The sequence below is a fragment of the Mus caroli genome, chromosome 2 (genome assembly GCF_900094665.2).
Source record: "Mus caroli chromosome 2, CAROLI_EIJ_v1.1, whole genome shotgun sequence".
Lineage (NCBI taxonomy): Eukaryota > Metazoa > Chordata > Mammalia > Rodentia > Muridae > Mus > Mus caroli.
This window is the reverse complement of record NC_034571.1, coordinates 127,023,753-127,033,178: the sequence shown is the minus strand read 5'-3', so window position 1 is coordinate 127,033,178 and position 9,426 is coordinate 127,023,753.

Genomic DNA, 9,426 nt, shown 5'->3' with positions numbered 1-9,426 from the left:
TGTATCAAAAGATGGCCTAGTAGGCCATCACTGGAAAGAGAGGCCCATTGGACATGCAAACTTTATATGCCCCAGTACAGGGGAACACCAGGGCCAAAAAATGGGAATGGGTGGGTAGGGAAGTGGGCGGGGGAGGGTATGGGGGACTTTTGGGATAGCATTGGAAATGTAATTGAGGAAAATACGTAATAAAAAATATTTTTTAAAAAAGTCTGTTTTATTGGCTATTAGGATGGCAATTCCTTCTTGTTTCCTTGAACCATTTGCTTGGAAGACCTTTTTCCATCCTTTTATTCTGAGATAGTGACTGTCTTTGTTGTTGAGGTGTGTTTCTTGTATGCAGCAAAATGGTGGATCTTGTTTGTGTATCCAATCTGTTAGTTTATGTCTTTTTATAGGTTGAATTGAGTCCATTAATATTGAGAGATAATAAGGTGAGGTGGATGTTGTTTCCTGACATGTTTGTTTTTATAGGTGGTTTTATGTTGTTGTGGCTCTCTGTTTTTGACTTTGTTGTGAAATGCTTAATATTGTTTCCTTTCTTTGGTGCAGGTATCTTCCTTGTGTTGGAGTTTTCCTTCCAGGATCCTCTGTAAGGCTGGGTTGGTAGATAGATACTGTTTGGTTTTGTCCTGGAATATTTTGTTTTCTCCATCTAGGTTGATTGAGAGTTTTTCTTGGTATACTAACCTGGACTGGCATTTGTGTTCTCTTAGAGTTTGCATGACCTCTGACCAAGCTCTTCTGGCTTTCATAGTCTCTGTTGAGAAGTCTGGTGTAATTCTGATAGGTCTACCTTTGTATGTTACTTGGCCTATTCCCTTGCAGCTTTTAATATTGTTTCTTTGCTCTGTTCATTTATTGTTTTGATAATTATGTGATAAGATTTTCTTTTCTGGTCCCATTTATTTTTGTTCTATACACTTCTTGTATCTTTATGTCCATCTCTTTCTTTAGGTTGAGGAAGTTTTCTTCTATGATTTTGTGGAAGACATCTCCATTTCCTTTGAGTTGGGAATCTTTGTTCTCCTCTATTCAGATTATTCTTAGATTTGGTCTTTTCATTGTGTCCTGGATTTCCTGGATGCTTTGGGTCAGGAGTTTTTTATGCTTTGAGTTTTTCTTTGACAGTGTTTCAATCTCTTCTACTGTATCTTCTACACCTGAAATTCTCTCTTTAATCTCTTGTTTTCTGTTGGTAATACTTACATCTGTGAATCCTGACCTCTTTCCTAGTTTTTCATTTCCAAATTTGCCTCCATGTGTGTTTTCTTTATTGTTTTTACTTTCACTTTTAGGTCTTGGGTCACTTTATTTAATTCCTTCATCTGTTTATCTGTGTTTTCCTGTATTTCTTGCAGTGAGCTATTGATATCCTCCTTAAAAGACTCTATTATCTGCATAAGATAGGATTTTAGGTCAGCTTCCTGATTTTCAGTTGTGTTGGTGTATGCAGGACTTGCTGTAGTGGGAGAACTGGGTTCTGATGCCCATGTATTTTGGCTTCTGTTGCTTGTTTTTCGCCATCTGGATATCCCTGGAATTTGTTGATCTGGGTGACTGTATGGAGTTTGCCTCTTTTGCCCCTGGGTTGCTTCAGGTCTTCTGGGAGGCTTGTAGCACTGGCTATATCAGACCACATGTGGAGCCTTCCTACTGAGGGCTATTCAAAGGAGCAGAGAAGCTGCTGATCTGCTGCCCTTGCTGCAGAAGATCTCCTGGGAGAACTTCAGACTGTTGGGTCTTCCGTGGAATGGTCAAGCTATTGACCAAGTGCTCTGAGTGCATCCAATCCTCCACTTCTATGAGAGCAGGGGATCCTCAACTACTGTGAGTGCAGAGGGTCCTCAACTTCTTAACTCCTCTGAGTGCAGTGGATCCAACTGCTCTGAGTGCAGTGGGCTTCTGGGATGTATGTATGTTTTATGCTTTCTGGGATGTATAGGGATATGGAGTCTTCAGGGGAGCAGACCAACTAGGGGTCAAGGGATAGAAGGAAGGGGAGTGGTATTTGGGAGGCAGGAGTTTTGGTGGGTGATGTGTCCCAAGTCCATCAGGATCACAGTAGCAGCTCTAGGACTTGGGGCAAGCATTGGGGTGTTCTTACCAACTGCTCTGAGTACAGCAGTTCTTCTGGGATGTATCTGGATATGGAGTCTTCATGGAAGCAGACCAACTACCAGTGTATTGTCGCAGACCCTCTGGGCCCCTTTGTGTGCGTGGAACGGGTCTCTAGTCGCAAGTGGGCAAAGCGTCGGATGGAATGACAGACAGATGCACACAGGAGAGGTTGTGTAGAATCTGAATGTAATTTTTCAAATCGAGCATCAAACTTTTTATACAGAAGAAAATAAGGAAGTTGGGTGACACACCTGCAAGGTACAAAGAGGTTACTGGATTCTTACACAAAACAGAGGAATACAAACACAGAAGGTCTAACAGGAACCACCTGGGATAGAATTCATTGTTAACAACTGTGATCAACAAGAGCTCCACCTAAGATTCACGTAATCTTAGAAGCCAGGGTCAAGGGCTTCGTGCTCTTGCCATAGTTCCTATTTGAGTCTGTTGTATAGTCCACCTTTCCCCTAGGCCATTGTAAATACGTGTGTATGGGTGTAACTCAGCTATCTATAGTTCTAAGTATCTATTTTGGTTCCTCCTTAGGTCTCAAACTTCCTTCTTCCTAGATGATGGTAAATTCCTGTGTAGGGCAGTGACTTAGCTTTTATTCAAAGTGATAGTGTAATACCAGAGGCAATTCTGAATGTCACTGAATAGGCAACATTCTTACTGAATTCCAAGCCCATGGTATTCTCAAGGACTCTCTAGGGCGTTGGAACATTGGTGAAGGCTTAGCTATGTCAAAATTCAATCTTAAAAGGCACTTATAATAGAATAATACTAAAAGAGAACACGTGGATCCATACACCAGACTAACGCAGGAATGGAATATTACTGTATGGGTTAGAGAGAACGCCAGACTCCAGGAGGTGAGTTTCTGTGAAACTCTCTGCCTCGTGAGTGGCTTCCAGGCCTCTTGGCCTGTCAAGATGACTTGACTGGAGTGTGTGGCAGTGTATCTGGTTTTATGTGGAGGTCTTTGACCCACTTGGATTTGAGCTTTGTACAAGGAGATAAGAATGGGTTGATTTGCATTTTTCTAAGTGCTGACTGCCAGTTCAACCAGCACCATTTGTTGAAAATGCTCTTTTTTCTACTAGATGGTTTTAGCTCCTTTTTCAAAGATCAAGTGACCATATCTGTGAGGATTAATTTCTGGGTCTTCAATTCTATTCCATTCATTTTCTTGCCTGTCTCTGTACTAATACCATGCAGTTTTTGTCACTATTGCTCTATAGTACAACTTGAGGTCAGGGATAGTGATTGTCCCAGAAGTTCTTTTATTGTTGAGAATAGTTTTTCCTATCCTGTTTTTTTTTTTCTGTTATTCTAAATGAATTTGCAAATTGCTCCTTCTAACTCTATGAAGAATTGATTTGGAATTTTGATGGGGTTTGCATTGACTCTGTAGATTGCTTTTGGCAAGATGGCCATTTTTACTATATTAATCCTGCCAATCTATGAGCATGGGAGATCTTTCAATCTTTTGAGATTTTGATTTCTTTCTTCAGAGACTTGAAGAAGTTCTTGTCATACAGATCTTTCACTTGTTTTGTTAGAGTTACTCCAAGATATTTTATATTATTTGTGGCTATTGTGAAGGGAGTTGTTTCCCTATTTTCTTTCTCAGCCTGTTTATCCTTTGAGTAGAGGAAGGCTACTGATTTGTTAGAGTTAATTTTATATCCAATCACTTTCCTGAAGCTGTTTATGAGCTTTAGGAGTTCTCTGGTGGAATTTTTGGGGTCACTTAAGTATACGATCATATCATCTACAAATAGTCATATTTTGACTTCTTCCTTTCCAATTTGTATCCCTTCACTTCCTTTTGTTGTCTAATGGTCCTAGCTAGAACTTCAAGTACTACATCAAATAGATAGGGAGAGAGTGGGCATTTTTTTTTAGTCCCTGATTTTAGTGGGATTGCTTCAAGTTTCTCTCCATTCAGTTTGATGTTGGCTACTAGTTTGCTGTATACTGCTTTTATTATTATTTTTTTTTTTAGGTATGGGCCTTGAATTCCTGATCTTTCCAAGATTTTTAACATGAATGGATGCTGAATTTTGTCAAATGCTTTTTCAGAATTTAACGAAATTATCATAAGTTTTTTGTCTGAGTTTGTGTACGTAGTGGATTATGTTGATTGATTTCCATATATTGAACCATCCCTGCATTCCTGGGATGAATCCCACTTGATCATAGTGAATGATCATTTTGATGTATTCTTGGATTTGGTTGGTAAGAATTTTATTGAGTATTTTTTGCATCAATGTTCATAAGGGAGATTGGTCTGAAGTTCTCTTTCTTTGTTTGGTCTTTTTGAGGTTTAGATATAGGCATAATTGTGGCTTCATAATTGGGTAGTTTTCCTTCTGCTTCTATTTTGTATAATAGTTTGAAGAGTATTGGTATTAGGTCTTCTTTAAAAGTCTGATAGAATTCTCCACTAAACATGTCTGGTCCTCGGCTTTTTTTGGTTGGGAGACTATTAATGACTGCTTCTATTTCTTTAAGGGTTATGAGACTGTTTCAATTTTTTTTATCTGATTCTGTTTTAACTTTAGCACCTTGAATGTGTCTAGAAAATTGGCTACTTTATCCAGACTTTCCAATTTAGTTGAATATAAGCTTTTGTAGTAGGATCTAACGATTAGCTTCTTGATTTGTTTTATTCTGCTATACAAAATCAACCCATCTCCCTCAATCCCTAAATATAATTGCTATCTTCAGATATCAAGGAATTTCCTGTGTACCACAGTTAGTTTCATTTGCACCTCTGTTTTTAGTCCAGAAGCCTTTCATTCATATGCATGTTACCATTGGTAAGATGAGTTTAGACCCAGATACTTTGAGAATTAAAATACTAGGCATTGATCTGATTTTTCTTTAATGATTTTTCCAGATAAATTTAGGTTAACTAAGAATAAATTAATAAATGTGTCATAATTTCTAATGTTTCTAAATTTCATGTGTTTGGTATAGATTTATAAGAATGTCAATAATGTTTTTGTCTTAGAAAAGAATTTCAAATATTGGTCCAATAATATGAATTAAATATCATTATAAGTCTGAAGTTCAAACACATAAGAATGGAGAATATAAGTCCATTTCTGTATATACTGTGCCCTAGCTACAGACTCATCTTGCTTCAAGGGGGTGCAAATTTTTGCAAACAAATAGCTATTTATCAAAACAAAAATGTGTTTTTTTCTTGAGGATGGGTAATTCTTGTCCAATTCTCTTCTCTTCTTTTTGCTAACAAAAGGCTTTACCAAGGTATTTATCTTCACTGTTCCTTATGAATAAGTTTCTTTGGAGGTCTACATTGGCTCAACATGAGCATCACATACTTGTTTTTCCTACTCACTGAATGTTGTGTTGGTTGATCCTGCTCCCAGTTTGCTTCGTGACCTGTAAAATGGCCATTTAAACCCTTCTGGCTCAACTTCTTGCAGCTCAGATGATATTTCCTGTGGCTGCTCCTTGCCTTGTTTAGCCCACATCATGTGTCCAACATCAGAAGTGTACATGTGGTTTAACCACAGAACAGACTTCTAATGCAAAATCATAAATAAAGATGCTTTATATGAGAATACTAAAATATGTACACAATATATGAATTAAAAATTTTCCAAAGGAAAGTAAGAGGGAAATGTATCATCTTCCTTTCCAAATTCTATATTGGAATAGACTCAACATTGTGGTTATTTAGCCACAAAATAGATTTTAAAAAAGTGTTAGTTATAGTTGGGTCAGCTTTCTGTACACTTTGAGATTGGAACCCCAAAGTTTCTGGGTTAAACGCTTGATTGAAGGAATTTTACTGTCATACCTGTGGTGATCTTTCATACTTGTGCATGCTATATTATCTCTCTGGCCTTTTACTTGATAGGGAGAATATCAAATGGCAATTGTAATAATTTTTGGTATACTCATTAATGATAAATACATTTACTGGATAATATCCAAAATTTATAAGGAACCGAAGAAATCAGACATCAGCAATCCAAATAACTCAATTAAAAGTGGGGTAAAGAGATAAACAAACAATTGTCAACAGAGGAATCTCGAATGGCCAAGAAGCACTTTAGGAAATGTTCAAAGTCCATAGTTATCAGGAAAATGCAAATCAAACCGATCCTGAGACTCCATCTTACAATCAGTAGATTGACTAAGGTCAAAACTCAAGTGATAGCACATGCTGGTGAGGATGAGGAACAAGGGAAACACACTTCCATTGCTGGTGAGAGTGCCAATTTGTACAACTACTTTGGAAATCAATTTGGTGGTTTCTTAGGAAACTGGAAATCGTTCTACCTCAAGACACACTACTGGGCATATATCCAAAAGATGCCCCACTATGCTCAACTATGTTCATAGAAACTTTATTCGTAATAACAAGAAAGTGGAAACAATTGACATGTCTCTCAACTGAAGAATGGATAAAGAAAACGTGGCACATCTATACAATGGCATACTATTCAGCTATTAATACAAGGACTTCACCAAATTTTCAAGAAAACTCCAAGTTGGATCTAGAAACTATCATCTTGAGTGAAGTAACCCAGAGCCAGAAAGAGATGTATGTTATGTACTCACTTATAAGTGGATATTAGCCATAAAGTGTAGGACAACCATGCTATATAATCCATAGACCCAAAGGGTAATAAGGAGGTACCATGGGAGGATTCTTGAATCTCACACAGAAGGGGGAACTAAATAGTTATTGAAGGTGAATGGAGAGAGGGAACTGGGTAGGAGAGGAAGTGAGGAGGGCAATGGAGATGGGGACCAGGTGTGGGGAGAGGAAAGCATAGGAGGGGGCTGCAAGTGAGAATGGAAATGGGGGATATCTTTGGCAACTATCGAAAGGCCTGGGACAGGAGAGGATATAGACAGTTTATAGGGGTCACCTTAGCTGAGGTTCCTACTGGAGAGAAATATAGACTAAAGTGGCCACCTCCCAGGGCCAGGATTTCCAGAGTAGAGAGGGGGACATCAATTCACCCATACAACTGTCAACCCCAAATTTGTCTTGCTTATGAGATGTACAGGAATAAAGATGGAGCAGAGACTGAGAGAACAGCCAACCAATGACTGCCCAAAATTGAGAGCCAACTCATGTGCAAAAGCCTACCCCTGAAACTATTAATGATACTCTACTATGCTTGCAGACATAACTGTCTCGTGAGAGGCTTCATGCAACAGTAGCAGATGAAAACAGATGCAGAGACCAATAGCCAAACATTAGGGGTTGCACAGGGAGTCTGTGGAAAAGTGAGAGGTAGATGTGAGTAACCCTATGGGTTCAAGAACACCACAAGAAGTCCAACAGAGTCAATTAACCTGGGACAATGAGGCTCAGGGTGCCTGGGCCAACAGACAGTGAGGATGCAGAAGTTTAACATAGACCCAATACACTTTAGTAGCAAATGTGAAGCTTGGTCTTCACATGGGTCCTCCAACAAGTGCAGAGGGGGCTATCTTGATCTCTGTTCCCTGCGATTAGATCCCTTTCCCCCTACCTGGACTTCCTGGATGGGTCTCAGTGGGAAAGGATGTACCTTGTCTTACTAAAACTAGATGCCTCAGGGTGGGGCGGTGACCAAGAGGATCTCCCCTTCTTTGAGAAGAAAGGGAGGGGCCCATAGGTGGAGAGGAATTTGTAAAAGTGGGACTGGAAAGATGAGGGAGAGGGATTGTGATTAGGATATAAAGGGAATTTTAAAGAATGTGTATTGTAGTGTATGTATACATATATTATGGTCTATTTTCATTTTTTTACGATTGTTAAATTAAAATACCGCTTAGAAAAATGAAATTTCTCCTGGTGGCTTTCAAGTGATCTGATGTGTACCATATGTTGTTCACAATCTCATTGTTTACTATCTGATTCATCATGCTATAAAATGCAAAGGGATTCTTTGTGTATTACTTAATGCTGGTTGCTGTAACAACCACATATGTTGCCATTATCACTGTAATACATAGTATTTCTATGTCTCAACATGGTGTCATATAGAACATAGAAGTTTCATGGAGACCTTTATTCCAGTGTTCATTGGTTTTGGCTTTTCTCTATGTCCCTTCTGTCTCCTGGCTTTCCTCAGAATCCAGGGCAGACTTGAAGTATTCATCATTACAAATCTGGGTAAGACAGGGAAGGAAAGCTGAGTTCTGAGTTGCTGAAACCTGAAGCTGACATATGTAGCTTCTGTTATATCATTCTTGGCTAGAACTTGACACACATTGTGGCACTGTAGAGCCATGGGACTGGAAGGAGGCAGTTCAGAGAAAGAGTAGGGTCAATGTGTTCTGAGATACAACACACATAGCCCTGTGGCCTCCACCTTTTCCTTACCTGAGGAGGCTACATAGCTGGTAGCCAGGTTAAATTTCCTTTCCCCTTCTAAGCTCATAAAAGGCACATGGAGTTCTTCCTTATGCAAATGAGGCATCCCCAGAACCCTGGCACATGCATACTCACCTCATACCCCCTATTCAGTCCCCAAAGATTTTTTAATAGCCTTTGTTCTCCCCAGTTCAACAAGCCTGCTGCTCAGGACAGTAGGCTTTTCCAGAAGAACTGACTCACCTCCTGAAGGTCCATCACCCCAGATGTTTATACCTCAGTTCCCTTCTCAGGCCACCAGATACTCTTCCCCAGAGATCATACAGTTATGAGTAGGGAAGAGGAATGGGAACAACAATAAATCTGAATCTAACTGCAGGGACAATGAGAAATATATTTCTGGATAGGAGAGAAGCAGAAGTGGGGCTGGTGGGCATCTTGTTATTTTCTAGAACCTACAACTGTTTCAGACCCCAAATTATTCCGTAAAACAAAATGCATATTTATGTGTGTGTTTTTATCTTAATCTTCAATTGAAAAATAACATCTTAACATTCTTTCTTCTATAGTCTACCTTGTCAACAAATTGTTGATCTTTTAATAATTTCATCATTGATTTCTACAGGTATGAAATAAATACATGAATAGAAGACCATATATATATATATATATATATATATATATATATATATATATATATATTTAAATGCATACATAGTCATTTCTTACAATCTTTTTTTAAAATTTTTAATATTTTTATTACATATTTTCCTCGATTACATTTCCAATGCAATCCCAAAAGTCCCCCATAGCGCCCCCCACTTCCCTACCCACCCATTCCCATTCTTTTGACCCTGGCATTCCCCTATATTGGGGCATATAAAGTTTGCAAGTCCAATGGGCCTCTCTTTCCAGTGATGGCCGACTAGGCCATCTTTCGATACATATGC